Below are 14,714 nucleotides of genomic sequence, written 5' to 3' on the forward strand. Positions count from 1 at the left end.
CAGACCTTTCTACCCATCTGGACCCTTAAAATGTTCTTGACCATATTTGTTTATTTCTTTTCTACAATACCCCAAAAATAAAAATTATGGATTATCTAACATTGGCACATCTGAAGCACTGACAAATCTGTCCCTCTTTCTGCAAGTAAAATGAATAAATATATTTCCTTGCTTATGCAGGGATACAGTTGAAAGGTGGTTGGGGGAAAAAAAAGAAAAACCTTTTAAGAAATAACCCCAGAATTCTTCTTTTTCTCTCATATTCTCTCTTGGAAAAGTTTTACTTGCCAAACATAATCAGGCATTCTGAAGATCTCCTTGTATAACTGGAAGTGGGATACCACCACATTTTTTAACACTTCCAATATGCGTTGGTATATGCAAGTATCCTAGAGACCTGTTGGTACAATTTAATACTATTTAGTGTAAAATTAATAAATTACTTTATTTAGAATGCCAAATACCAAAAGAAAGAAACTGTTCTTCATTTCAAATCATTTAACTGTGTATATAATTCTAGAAGTTCAAGAGTTGCCTAAATAAAAAATTGTTTTTAAGAATTCATAAAATAAAACACTAAGTAGGAAACTTCTGATTTTGAGAATCTGTCATAGATGATTGAGGAAAACTATAAACTGGCATGAAGCTTATATGGTTGTGATACTGTGATTTACAATAAAAGATATATATTTTTTCTTCATCCCTGTTCCTGGTGAAGAACCAGGAGTTTAGGAAAACCTTTGGAGAAATCAAAGGTGTCTTTTGTTATTTATAACAATCCCCATTCAATCACACCTGAATTTATAGTAATGAGATAACTTTTGAAAAGCCTCTAAGGATGGGGAAAACCAACCACATGATCAGAGAGTTGGAATTTTCAGTTCAACCCTCCCTCCCACCTCCAGGGAGGAAAATAGGGGGTTAGAGATTGACTTAATCACCAATGACCAATGATTTACTCAATATTGTGTACTTAACAAAAGCCTTCATAAAAACCAAAAGGGCAGAGTTCAAGGAGTTTACACATTGGTGAACACTTGAAGACACTAAAAGAGAGACATGCCCTAGTGGGCACATATCTTTCCCTTTGCATCTCTTCCATCTGGTTGTTCCTGATGGAATTATCCTTTTCTAATAAACCAGAAATCTACTAAGTAAACTTCTCTTAAGTCTTGTGAACAGCTCTATCAAAATAATTTGATTTGAGGAAGGGGTCATGGGAACATCCTATTTATATTCAGTAAGTTAGAAGCATTGGTAATAATCTAGACTTGCAGTTGGCATCCAGTACATGGATGTGTTAGCCAATCTGGGAATTCTCCGAAACCCATCATTTAGGGATTTTTATAAAGGTTTCATTACACAGGCATACTCGATTACATCATTGGCCACTGGTGATTGACTAATCTTTACTTGGGGCTGAAAGTTCCATGCTTCCAATCAGGACTTGGTGACCATCCTCCATTCTGAAAATATCTAAAAATCCACCAGGAGTCACCTCATTAGAACAAAAGACACTCCTATTAACCTTATAACTTAGGAAATTACAGGGGTTTTAGGAGTTATCTGCTAGTAAGTGTGGACAAAGACCAAATATCTTTTTTATTATCACAATATGTATGTATCTATCTCTGTAAATATATATGCATCAGAACACAATTAAATACTTTTATTTCAGTATGCATCAACATTTTCAGCATTCAGTGGTTCTTATCAGAAAAGTGAAAAAATGTAGCAATTCACCAGGAAGTCAAGCCTTCCAAGTTTGTGTAGTCACCCTGCACAGTTTCTTCTTAATCCTTGCTGAAACTCAGAAAACCAGGAGCACCAAACCAAAGCATACACTGAATTCAAAGTTCCTTTTATTCCAATAGTCAGATTCCAAACTAGATCCAAATGGATTTCAAGGATGACCAAATAAAAATCCAATTGTTTAAAACTTCTTTATTTAAGAAGACTTTAAAACTTAAAAACTTAAAACTTCTTTAATTTTTAAGAGAAAAAGCAATTAACAGAAAAATAAAATTCATTCAGAGGAACTGTTTGTGCTTATAAGTTTCTTCATGTGGCTTTTCCCCAAGCTTAACCACCAAGGACTTTGAAAGCTGGCAAATCTGAGTAACCCTGGTGACTATTCTTTTCACCATATCAAAACTTGAGCTTAAAAAAATATATATGTGTGTGTGTGTGTGTGTATGTGTGTGTGTGTGTGTGTGTATATATATATATATATATATATATATATAAAATGACAGCAGAGCATGGCAAGGCTAACGACCTAATATACATTTTTCAGGCTGATGCAAAGTAATTAAATGTTATTCTAAAATCAAATGAGGGAAGTCAGTGACTCTTTCTAACTTCTGATGGTCTCTAGTTAAAGTGAGGTAGTGTCACAGAATGTATTGGGTAGTGGCATTGCAAAAAGGACCTTGAAGAAGAGGAAGGAAAAGTTGTACTTCTCCATAAAGGTTGGGGAGAAAAGGTATGAGAAAAGCCCTGAATTCCTCACCAAAAGCCAATTTCAAAGTAGAGCAAGGGTTTATAATCTTTACTTAGGGCAAATGTGGTAGTTGATGAGAGTGGTCAAGGACAATAACTTGAAAAGTAGTAACAATCTAAGGTGAGAGAGAGAGAGAGAGAGGAAGGAAGGAAGGAAGGAAGGAAGGAAGGAAGGAAGGAAGGAAGGAAGGAAGGAAGGAAGGAAGGAAGGAAGGAAGGAAGGAAAGAAGGAAGGAAGGAAGAAACCAAGAGTTTCTTTCAGGAAAGCACCCCCCATATACTCAACGATAGTCCAACAGGTGGCAATCTGAAACCTTCACATCAAAAAACCACCCCAACAAGCTGGAGGACACTGCAGGGAAGGTGAGAAGGAGAGGCAGAGAGGCAGGTGGAGGTGATGGGAAAGAGAGCAGAGACCCTAGGATGTATAATCAGCAGCAAGATGATTGTGTGGTGTCTTTTCACATTCGAGTTAAATATGCCCCACCAGTTATGATAAAAAACAATTTAAATGTTTTTTCATGATCCTAGAATTGTTTTAAATTGGAGTTTCTTTCTCAGTACTTTAAAGTCTATAAGACATATCTAGACGATTTACTACTGTGGAAAATGAAGACTACTTAAATAGATGGGAAAGAGAGGGCTGTTTTTTGTTTTTTGTTTTTTGTTTTTCTGATTAATTGTTGTAACACTGTCGTTCAAGTGGCCAAGGGAGTTTTATATTTTCTTTCCACACTATTAGGTACTGAAGCTCTTGTAGGACAACTTTGATGCTATATGAATTCTGCTATTTTGTTAACGCTGATATGGCTCTGGATTTCCCTACTTTATTAGAACTATTAACTAAATTTGTATTATTTGTATAAATCTTACAAAGGAGATACTTCTGAATATTTAGATCCACATTCCATTTAAGTCTGCATCTTCAATTTTCATAAGTTTTTCTTGGAGGACAATTAGCATCACTATATACCTTGTGTCATATCTGTCATCTTCTAGACGCCAACTAACCTTATTATATCCTGTTCTTTCCTGGCCTTCTTTAAGTTCTTCTAGCATGAGGGATTTTACTCCAAAGCTCATTCCAGCTGTCATCTTGAGTCACTGTTCTTAAAGGCTGGTCTATTTATTTATTTTTAATATATGAACTGAACAATGTGTTTGTGACCACCAAAAGCATTTAATTTAACCCATTCCTTAAGTTGAATGGTACTCCTAAGATTAACTATGTCACAAATAGATGGCCACAAAAGGAACATAGTTTATGTGTACTATTAACAGTTGGTGAGAGGTGTTATTACTCATTCATTCATTCATTTAATACTCTAAAAGGAAAATGGCTTGAGAGTCAGGTACTAGATAAACATTGGCTCTGGAATCAGACAAATGTTGCCTCAAACCATGTTTTCTTTTACTACATCACTTATAATCCAAAGATGTAACATACTATTTCTAGTCTTCTTACCTAAAATTTACATAAACTTTCATGTAAGGTTGTATAAAATTTACTGTAGTCTATTGTTTAAAAGATAACTGTACAATGATATTGCATTGGGTTAGAGTTATGATAGTATATAAAGTTGGAAAATTAAAGTAATGGCAAAGTTTGGGAAGAAAACTTTGGTGAAAAAAATGTTTTTCTTTCTGGTTACATAAAGTTATCAACATAGATGAGCTATGGTTGATCGTAGTGGATGAGTGCTAATAGCCCCTAATAGAAGCTTTAAGGGCATCCCAGACATATTGTAAATAAGAGGAATCTGTGATAAAATAAAAGTTCTTAAATAAATATTTAGAATCTCTATAATGCTTGACTCTGTAGATGTATCTTAGAACTACACCTTAACAAATATGACCATGTTCTGTGATTTGATTCTCCATACAACTGCTTGCTGTACATGGCAAAATGCTTTTCAGAATAAAGCTCTAGTAGATGAGATAAAAAGACTCTTTCTTCTTTTAAATAACCACTATTCTTTTCTATTGCCCATAATAATTCATTATTTTGTTATTTGATAGAGCCTAAAAGTCAAGGTCACATCAGAGCCAGTCTTTGTTAAGGCTGTAGATCCTTCTTCTAGCTTCCAGCTGTTTGACACAAAGTGTGAAGTTCAATAAAAATACAATTTAGAAAAAAAATCTATGCATCTTTTGCCAAGTTTCTACATTATATCTCAATAACCTACTGTCAAGAAAATGTCAAACAATATATAGACATCTTCGGAGGTGAAAATTTTCAAGGGTCATTTTATCCCCACTCCCCTTTAATAAAATAGGTCTTAAATAAATTTCTCTCTCCATACAACAAAAGAAATTTTGTACTTTCTCCAGGAAGTTTCAGAGAATGATTATTTTCCCATGAAATGAGTCATCAAAAGGCACACAGCCATACTTAATTACATAAGTGTCAGCATTAGACTACGATGAGGCCTTTTATCAAGTTTTTCTGAAGGTTATTTGTAGCTACAGGAAAAGAACATGAACACTGCTAAGCACTTCATGAAGATGAGGAAGACTTAGTTCTTGCTAGTAAAACAGAGAAACTTCATTGCTTTAAAATTCCCTAATAATCACTTTTGAAATTCCCATTGAAATTTCTGTATAGTCGATATTAAATGTTCACACTTTCAAATGAATACCGACATTATTTTCTCTCATTACAATTAAACTCTTTTTTTCCCAAAATAAATAATATAAACTCATGTTCCCCAATAAAAGTTATTGTAATGGGAATGTGATTGTGGTAAGTAATATCCTGTATATCTTAAATTGCCTGTGATGTCACATTTTCCAGATTCTCTAGAAATTAAAATAAGTATAAGTACATTTTCCTATGTATGCATTGATTCTTGGCCAAGATAACATTTAGTTCATTTATATTTATTTTTTATATCCTGTGACCTTGATTTCATCATGGATCTCTCACTAATAGCTTTCTACCATGTGTAACCATGCTTTAAATTTAAAGCCTGAAATCTTAGGTTATAATCAAGAATAGGAGTTAAAAAATAATTGCTACTTGGAGAGAGTAAAATAAGAGCAGGGACTATGGGGTAAGGTCTGTCTTCCTTCCTTCCTTCCTTCTCTCTCTCTCTCTCTCCCTCTCTCTCTCTCTCCTCTATCAGTGGAGACATTTTTAAAGGTAAAGCTCCATGAATCATAAAATGAACTAACTCAGAAAACTACCAGCAGGTCAAGAAGTGCAACATAACCTCTTCCTAAGAGAATCAATTGTAACCCTTCCCAACCACTGTCCTAGTCCTCTTCACAAAAGGTCAATATCATTTTGCAATGCCATGAAATAGTTTTGAACTTTATATAAATGGAATTGTATGGTGTGTGCATCTGTGTGTGTGTGTGTGTGTGTGTGTAAAGACTTCATTTTTTAGAGTAGTTTTAGATTCATAGAAAATTAAGAGAAAAGTACAGAAACTTTCCATATTCTCTCCTGACACTGCACATGTATAGCCTCTACCACTCAACATCCTCCACCAGTCACACATTTGTTATAATTGATGAACCAATATTGACACATTACCACCTAAAGTCCATAATTTACATTACAGTTCACTCTGGGTATTGTACATTCTACAGGTATGGACAAACATATAATGACACATGTCTACCATTATAGCATCAGAGAATATTCTTAACACCTTAAAAATCCTCTGTAGTCTATAGCCATGCCACCCTGAACAAATCTGATCCCATCTGGGATCAGAAGATAAGCAGGATTGGGCCTGGTTAGTACTTGGATGGGGAAACCACCTAAGAAGATAAGGTGCTGTAGGCATAAAAATAAAAAAAATAAGAGTTTATAAACTGACAAGGTCCTTGCAATCTGTGAGGTCAGCCAATGGTTTCCTCACCTAAAAATAAAAACAGATCCTCTGTGCCATTAATCTTTCCCTATCTCCCCACCAGCAATAAAACCAGCAACCACTGACCTTTTAACTGTCTCTTAGGTTTTCCTTCTCCAGAATAACATATAATCAGAATCATAAGGTATATAGCCTTTTGATACTGGCTTCTTTTACTTAGTAATATGTACTTAAGTTTCCTCCAGGTGTTTTCATTGCTTGGTAGCTCATTTCTTTGAGTGGTGAAAAATATTCCAGAATATTTGTCAGAATATAACACAGTTTATTTTCCATTTACCTACTGAAGAACATCTTGGTTTCTTCCAAGTAATGGGTATTATAAATAGCACAGCTATAAACGTATATGTTTCAGTTATTGTATGGACAAAGTTTTCAATTCCTTTGACCAGAGGTGATTTTTGGATTGTATGCTAAGAGCATATTTAGTTTTATAAGAAATCTGCCAAACTGTCTTCCAAAGTGGCTGTGCCAAGAGTTCCTGTTACTCCACATTTTCACCGGCATTTTATGTGAAGTGTTCCAAATTTTAGCCATTCTAATAGATATGTAATAATAATTCAGTGTTGTTTTAATTTGCATTTCCTTGATGACATATGATGTGGAGCATCTTTTTAATGCTCATTTTCCATCTGTATATATTCTTTGGTAAGAAGTCTATTTAGATCGTTTGTCCATTTCTTGAGTTTTCTTAAATCCTTTGCATAGTTCAGATAGCAGTCCTTTATCAGATGTGTCTTTTACAAATATTTCTTCCCAATCTGTGGCTTATTTTCTCATTATCTTGGTCATCTTTTGTAGAACAAAATTTTTAATTTTAATAAAGTCTAGCTTACCAATTTTTCCTTTCATGGATATGGCTTTAGTAATGTATCTAAAAAGTCATTGCTATAGTCAAAGTCATCTAGGTTCTCTTATGCTATCTTCTAGGAGTTTTAAAGTTTTGCATTTTACATTTAGGTCTATGACCTATTTTGAGTTAATATTTGTGAAGGGTATAAGGTCTGTGTCTGGATTCTTTTTTTTTCTTTCTATTTTTTTGGCATGTGCATGTACAATTTGTTAAGAACAATTTGTTAAGACTATCTTTGCTCTATAGTATTGTCTTTGCTCCTTTGTCAAAGACTGTATTTACATTGTTTTATATTCCTATGTTCTTTATTCAATTACATTGATCTGTCTATTCTTTCTCCAATATAACACTGTCTTGATTACTGCAGCTTTATAGTAAGTCTTGAATGTGAGTAATGTCAGTCCTCCAACTTTGTTCTCCTATCTTGTGTTGGCCATTCTGGGTCTTTTGCTTCTTTGTATAAACTTTAGAATCAGTTTGTCAATATCCATGAAATAACTTTCTGGGACTCTGATATAGATTTCATTGAATCAATAAATCAACTTAGGAAGAAATGACATTTTGACAATATCAGTTTTTTCATACATGAATGTGTATATGCCTCCATTAATACAGTACTCTGATCTCGTTCATCAGAGTTTTGTAGTTTTCCTCACATATATCTTATACACATTTTGTTCAATTTATAGCTAGGTATTAGGTGTTAATATAAATTTTATTAATTTTAAATGTTAAATTCTACTTATTTATTAACAATATATAGAAAAGCAACTAACTTTTGTATATTAATCTTACATCCTGAAAATTTACTGTAATTTCTTATTAGTTCCAGAAGGTTTTTTTTTTTAATTCTTTCAGATTTTCTACATGGATGATCATTTCATCTGTAAAATAAGACAATTTTAATTCTTCCTCTCCAATCTGCATACTTTTTATTTCCTATTCCTCTCTTATTACATTAGCTAAAAATTTTAGCATGATGTTAAAAAAGAGTGGCAAGAGGAGACATCTTTGCTTTTCTTTTTTGTATATTATTGGAAAAGCTTCTCTCCATTCAGTATGTTTGATGTAAGTTTTTAATAGATGTTCATTATCAACATTATCAAGCTGAGGAAGTTTCTCTCTATTCTTAGTTTACTGAGTTTTAATTATAAATGGGTAGAAGATGTTACCAAGGTCTTTTTCTTCACTTGTTGATATGATCATGTGATTTTTCTTTTTTAGACTATTGAGGTGATAGATTATGTTAACTGATTCCCAAATATTAAATCAGACTTGCATACTTGGGACAATTCTCATTTGGTTGTGTAAAATTTTCTTTATATTGTTAGATTTGATTTGCTCATTTTGTTGAGCATATTTGCACTGATATTCATGAAAAATATTGGTTTATAGTAGCTTTTTTGTAATGTCTTTGCCTGATTTTGATACTAGGACAATGCTGGCCTTCTAGAATGAGAAAGTATTTTCTCTGCTTCCAATCCTACAAAGAGTATGTCTTTTAGGCATTGGTCCTTTTTCTCTAGATTATCAAATGTGTGGGCGTTGATTATTTTCATAGTATTTGTTTATTATTCTTTTAATTTCCATGAGATCTGTAGTGATAACTTTTTTTCATTTATAATATTAGTAATTTATAAACTCTCTTTTTTTCTTAGACTGCCTAGAAGCTTATCAATTCTAGTGGTCTTTTTTTTTTTAAAAAAAAAAAAACAGCTTTTGGTTTTACTTTTTTCCTATTCATTTCTTATTTACGATTTCATTAATTTCTGCTCTGTTTTTTATTATTTATTTTCTTCTGTTTATTTTAGGCTTAATATGCTCTCTTTTTTCTAGTTTCATGAAGTGGAAACTTAGATTATTGATTTTAGAGTTTTCTTATTTTCTAATATATACTATATATTAGAAATGCTATAAACTTCTCTTTAAGCACTGCTTGTGGTACATTGCACAAATTTTGATAAATTATATTTTTATTTTAATTTAGTTTCAAATATTTCTAAATTTCTCTGTACATAGCAGCTTTAGAAAATATGAAAAATTAATCCTGTAATTGCTCTTCTTCAAACTCTTCAGTGATTTCTCATTAGTCCGAAGATAAAGTCCAAAATTTTTATCATGACCTGCAAGACATATGATCTGATCTCTTTCTTGATGTAAAATACACATGGCTATTATAGTACACAATATAAAACCCAAATAGAGATCCTCAGTTATCTTAATTTAACCATCCACATAACAAATGCTGAATGTCAAACATGTTCTAAGTAGTTTCACATATATTTTCTCATTTAATCTCCACAAAATATATTGGAAATATGTTCTCTTATTTACATATGGTAAAGTGAGATACAGAGAGACTAAGAAACTCACTCAAACAACTTTGAAATAATGGAGGTAGAAATAATATTTGCAAATTGTTCTGCAAAACTCATTTTCCTTTTATTTCCAAAGATCTCTGTAGATGTAGTATAATTACAAATGATAATGTAACAGATCATAAATTATCACAACTCTTGGGTTTCCCTTAAGATTACCTTCCCCATGATAAATTATACCTTCCTTAAGCATTTCAAACAGAAATTACACAACTAGCAAATCTACATTTGCTATTAAAATTTTGCCATGTTATATACATATATTTGACAATGATTTAATCTCAATGGGCATTCTGCATTTATAAGAAAATATTCTTATCACTATGCAACTAAGGTCCATGCCCTTAGATAATTAGAATCAGGTTCGTCTATTTCTAGTAGGCCTCATTATTTCCACTACTGAAAAATAAAAGAATTAGCTGAGCATATAACTGCCCACTTGGGAACATATTTTCCAGCCTCCCTTATAGCTTGTAGGGTCATGTCATTAAACATTCACTCGTGGTATGTGAGCATGGTAATATATGCAACTTCTTTATGACTTGCTGCTTAAAAGTAAATTAATAGCCCTAGATTTATTTTTCCTTATTCCCACATATCAGTATATAGATACTGCAGCGATCTAGATTTAACCATATAGACAAAATCAGCACTCGAGGAGATCATATAGAAATACAGAATTAGCCTAGGCTACCATATGACAGTGTTTCATAGCACTTGCTCTGCAAGCATGGATAGATAGAAAGAACTTGAAAAAGGAGATAAACTTCCATTTTATTTACTTCATTAAATTAACTTAGCTCTTACCTTAATATATTTCCCAAAAGTCAAATTCAAGGCTATCTCATTATGTCTCAAGGAATCTTTATCTCATATATATATATATATATATATACACACACACACACACATATATATGTATATATACACATATATATGTATATGTATATATATGTGTATATATATATAATGCATTTATTCACAAATTGTTTTCTGTAATCTTACTTCTCTAACCTTATATTTTTTACTATGTTCTTCATAGTGGCTCTTTCTCTATACACATACACACGCGCACACACACACACACACGCGCACACACGTGTGTGCGTGTGTGTGTGTGTGTAGATAGATAGATAGATAGATTGATTGATTTCTTTTCACATTTATAGAAAATTAATGTGGAAAGGAGTTTATCAACTAGTTAAATTCTCTAAGGATTTAGGGTTTGAATAAATTATTGAACATTTAACTGCTGGTTAGCGATGTCTAGAGCCTTGATGACACTTTGGCCTTTCTCTCTGTTTCCCAAAGCACAGACAGGTTGTCTAATTTTTTCAATTCTTTGATATATGGTGATTAATGCATCAGTTAAAAATGCCTAAGTAGCAAAATTTAGTGACAGGTTTCAGATTTGTAATTCCAGTAAAATTCTTAGTATGTTAGACTTCTCTTGTATTGGAGAGTATATGATAGCTTTAATTTCCTTAGCTTATTGCCAATCATAAAATTATGCTGACTTTTCAAAGCATTTCTAAATAAATTGAATATTTGATACACACATCAAAACGTAATCCTTTTTATCAACACTAGTCTTATAGAAATATAATAAAAGGCACCCATGTAATTTTAAATTTTTTAGTAACTACTTTTAAAAAAGTACAGATAAACAAATAAAAAGAGAATTATAATAAATTTTATTTAACCCAATATATCCAAAATGTTGTCATTTAAGCATATAATAAATATAAAAATTATTAAGAAAACATTTTAGTTTTTCTATAAAGTCTTTTAAATATGGTGCCTATTTTATTCTAACAGTACATCTCAATTTGGACTCAAATTTTCATTGGAAATATTAATATGTATCTAGAATTCATAAAATTTACACATGAAAAATAAATTCACAAAATCAAATGATTCCAAAACATTTAAAAACATTTGTTTTCAATTTTAAATTTAAACTAAATAAATTTTAAAATCCTGTTTCTTAATCACGTTAGTTTCATTTCAAGAGCTTGATAGCCAAGTGGCTATAAACTATTATATTGGATAATGTGGCAATTTTCTGTTGATCATCTTCATGGATTTTGATAGTGTTCATAACTTAACTGATAAGAAAGTGCCCATATTTTTAAAAACTGTATTCAGAGTTTAGGTATCCTATGCAAGCATTACTATGTAGAAAATATTTTTTTAAGTAAGTAAGAATTATTACTAATTTTTACTTAGGCTATGATTTAAACTTAAGGCTTTGGTCACTGAAATACAATCACTAAACAATAAACAATTGTCATTATAGTTTAGTGGTTGTAACTTACTTACTGATGAAGTTCTAAGAATATTAAACTTGCACTTTAATTGTCAAATTCTGATTGCTTAAATAGATTTTGTATTTTCTCATGGTCTATAGGATAGAATCTTATACAAATTTAATGTTTTCCATGAATTTTTTTCTTTATCTAATGTAATGTCATGGAGTAACATATACACACACACGCGCGCGCACACACACACGTATGTGTGTGTGTGTGTGTATATGTATACATATATGAAATTTCAAGAAGAGCAGTAAGTTAAAATTATATTCAACAGAACTTTTGCTCCAGCCAAGACAGAAATAGAATAACAGGTCCTGCCTGAACCAACTGAAAAAAAAAAAAAAGGACAGGCTATGTTAAGGAAAAAAAACAGCACTGAAGATTTCAGCTATTCAGCAACAAAAGACAGTAATCAATGAGAGTAAAAAAAATATGAGGTGAGCCTTAGGAGTACCCCAGCTTTCTGGCTGGAGAGTTTCTTGTCTGTGGCTCAGGGAGGGGGATCTAAGGAACTAAGAACTTTCTCTAAGATAAGGAGAGGTGTTATTCAGAGAAGACAAAGCAGCTATAGTTTGCAAAGTAGAGTACCAGAGAACTCTTCAGAAAACAAAAATCCAGAAGTTGCAGAGAAAACCCCTCATGTCTCAAGCTTTGTATACTTATCAGCACATATTGTGTGAGGAAAGTACCCCAATGTTAGAGAAATAAACAACTGAAAAGATTAAATGGAGGAATTTCTGAATTCTTACAGTACTGGAGAGGTTGGTTTACATTAGCCAGAGCGCAAAAGATTAAAAGAAAGCTCTGCAGGATCAAAACATCTCCAAGTAATTTAACAGTATTGCAAAACAAAATTTAAGCATATTCGTAGGAATTCAAAAAAATCCGGTACTCAATAAAGTGAAATTCATAAAGTCTGGCATTCAAAGAAGCAGGAAAAAACAACCCATACTGAAACTATAAATCAATGGAAACCCAAACACAGGTAACAGAATTAGCAGAAAAAGACATTAAAATAGTTATTATACCTGTATTTCATATGTTCAGAAAGTTAAGTAGAGATATAGAAGATATAAAAGAGTCCCAAGTTAAAAAAAAAAAATAGAGTTTAAAACTGCAGTGACTGAGATAGAAATAATAATATTACTTAGCAATTATTAACACTTCTTCTATAATGAATACTCTTTGTAACAGCAGATTAGACATTACAGAAGAAATTCTAGTGAACTTGAAAACTTTGCAATAGAAACTATTTCTAAAGAAACATGGAGACAAGAATAAAAAAAAAAAGTATCAGTAAGTTTGAGACAATTTTGTCTTAATGTGTGTAAATAAATTGCTGAAAGGAGAATAATGCCTAATTTTTTTTCCAAATTTGATATACACTATAAACCACACAGTAAAAAAGTTCAACAAAACCCAAGTACAACAAACATAAAGAAACTACATAAGATACAGAATAATCAAATTAACAATGACCGAAAGAAAATAATAAAAGAAGCCAGAGAAAAAGATAAATTTTCTACAGAGGCACTAAACTAAGAATGACAGAAGATTTCTTTGCAGAAAATGCAAGCCAGAAGACATTTCTAAATATTGTATAAAAATAATCGTCAGTCTACATTTTAATACTCAACAATAATATTCTTCAAAAATAAAAGCAAAATAAAGGCTTTATAGACATATAAATTCTCAAATAATTTATTACCAGTGGATCTGCCCTACAAGAAATGCTAAATAAAGTTCATCAGGCAGATGCAAAATGATACCACAGTAATGGCTAAATTGACAAAGAATTAGAATGATAATTATGAAAATAAGTATAAAAGTATTTTCTTAGTTTTTGTATCTTTTAAAAATTATTGTTTAAAGCAAAAATAATTAAAATACATCATGGGGTTTTTAACATATGCAAAAATACAATATCTAACAATAAGACAAAGTTAGGAAGGAAAAAATGAAATATGATTTCACTTATTTGCAGAATCTAAGGAACAAAAAGATCAAACTAATCAAAAACAGACTCACAAATATAGTGGACAATTTGGTGATGGACAGAGAGGACGGAAGTTGAGGGGCTTAGAGAATGAGGTGAAGGGTCAAAGGAGTACAAATTAGTAGTTGATAGTTGATTACAGGGATGGGCAGCACTGCAGAGGGAATGCAGTTAGCATTAATATGCTGGCTAGGTGGAGGGCCAGGGGAGGGAGGGAGCAATTGGAGGGGATTATTTTATGAACTATATAGATGTCTAACTGATGTACTGTATACTTGAAACTAATTTAAATAAATTTAAAAAAGAGGAAACTATGTGATTGTAAGCTTTTTACACTATATTTTAAATTTTATAATATTACTTGAAAGTGGATTATGATAGGTTAAAAATGTATAGTATAAAGCCTAAAGCAAATGTTAAAGTATCATAACAAAGAGTTATAGTAGATAAGCCAACATAGGAGATAAAAGGGAATCAGAAAAAAGACTTAATTAGTTCAAAAGAAGGAGGGAATAATACGAGGAAAAGGGGATCAGATAATGTAATTAGAAAACAAAAAGCAATATGATATATTTAAACTCAACCAAATCAACAATTATATTAAAGATACATAGTCTAAACCCTCCCCATTAAAAGACAGAAAATTTAAGACTGAATATAAAGAGCAAGAATTTTTAAACTCATTTTTAGTAAAATAAACTATACTTTCCAAGAAATCACTATGGCTTACCTTTATGAGAAATAGTGTTATCTAACACTTAGTAACATTTGTCTTATGCCAAATAGAGT

At 31.7% G+C, this 14,714-nt stretch overlaps 2 pseudogenes; one reads left to right on the forward strand and one right to left on the reverse strand.

Annotated features, from left to right (window-relative positions):
* Positions 1-3,178: 3,178 nt before the first annotated feature.
* Positions 3,179-3,597, reverse strand: LOC118611984 (annotated as a pseudogene).
* Positions 3,598-6,175: 2,578 nt separating this feature from the next.
* LOC118605375 lies at positions 6,176-6,295 on the forward strand (annotated as a pseudogene).
* Positions 6,296-14,714: the final 8,419 nt, after the last annotated feature.

This window comes from Rousettus aegyptiacus, unplaced genomic scaffold (genome assembly GCF_014176215.1).
Source record: "Rousettus aegyptiacus isolate mRouAeg1 unplaced genomic scaffold, mRouAeg1.p scaffold_m13_p_1, whole genome shotgun sequence".
NCBI lineage: Eukaryota > Metazoa > Chordata > Mammalia > Chiroptera > Pteropodidae > Rousettus > Rousettus aegyptiacus.